This window comes from Notothenia coriiceps, unplaced genomic scaffold (assembly GCF_000735185.1).
Source record: "Notothenia coriiceps isolate Sejong01 unplaced genomic scaffold, NC01 NC01_scaffold00034944, whole genome shotgun sequence".
Classification (NCBI taxonomy): Eukaryota; Metazoa; Chordata; class Actinopteri; order Perciformes; family Nototheniidae; genus Notothenia; species Notothenia coriiceps.
Genome location: NW_011367645.1, coordinates 1 through 1,164, shown reverse-complemented (window position 1 = coordinate 1,164; position 1,164 = coordinate 1). Strand labels below are relative to the sequence as shown.

Sequence of the window (1,164 nt, the reverse complement as noted above, 5' to 3'; positions counted from 1 at the left end):
TTTGGCTTCAATGTTTTTTTATGGATAGCTCCAAAAGGTGACGGATCATTTTCAACCCCCATCTCTTCTTATTATTAGAGAGATGAACTTCAATAAGCTAGTTGATCTCTAAAGTTTAAGGCTTAAATGTAGGACTATTTCATAGATGTGCTTACTGACTCCACAGAGAACCTGCCACTAACAAAAGACTAAGACAAAGGTCAAGGCACCATCAAACACTTGTCAATGACAAAATGCAAATCTTTTTTTTTGTTTTCACAGTTTGAATACATTCATAATGATGAATACATTTGTTTTTACAGGCTGGCTGTGAGAAGTTTGAAGGGGAAACCTGCACCAGGGAGTATGATCCAGTATGTGGCAGCGATGGAAAGGTCTACAGCACCGAATGTGTCCTCTGCCAGGAAAACAGGCATGTAAAATGTACTAATACACACTAAAACACATATGGAGATATCATTGTAGCATTATTATTTTCCAATGGGTGGGGTGAGTTTAGAAACTATATCTTATAGGATCATGTGTGTGAGTTGACTCTGACAGCCTGCAACCTCCAAAGTGTTGTTTAAAGACTGAACAAGGGAAACAAAATATGCTTATGATTTTATATGACCCCCCTGTGATGAGAAAATTAACACCATATGAATAGGCTACTAAGGACAACGTGTAAAGTGTATTTCATGCCAGTATCCAGTAGCTTGGGGTTTAGCCTGCAATTTAATTAATCGTGGTTGTATGAGTCTTCACAAGTGGGAACAAGGTCAACCAATTCAATGTCCTTTTACTCATTTAGTGTCAACGGTAGTTGATTTGTAAGAAACTAACACCAATCACTGCTCTCTGCCTCCACCTGGTGGTCAAAAACAACTCTGTCCCAGCTTTTATTTTGAAAGTAGAAGGAAGGGTCTAACAGTAAAACCACACACAGATTATGTAATGCATGACAACAGTGTGAATTTATTTTAAGATTGTTTCAGTAAAATCTGTGAAACTGAATGCAGTTTATTAGATTTGTGTGTACCGTTCTGCTACACATGCAGACAGACATAAATTAATCCACAATGCTGTAACACACATTTGTTTTTCTCCAACAGAAGAGAGAAGACGAATGTGAAAGTGGCAAAGAAAGGGACATGTTCTCCTTAACCGTATATGGAGCCCAGT

General features: G+C 38.0%; 1 long non-coding RNA gene across 1 annotated transcript; it reads left to right on the top strand.

The window, feature by feature from the left end:
• The first annotated feature begins 276 nt into the window (after positions 1–276).
• On the top strand, positions 277–1,148 carry LOC104962564 (uncharacterized). Its single transcript, XR_800222.1, has 2 exons — positions 277–412; positions 1,095–1,148. It is a non-coding gene; the product is annotated as an uncharacterized lncRNA (long non-coding RNA).
• The last annotated feature ends 16 nt before the right edge of the window (positions 1,149–1,164 follow it).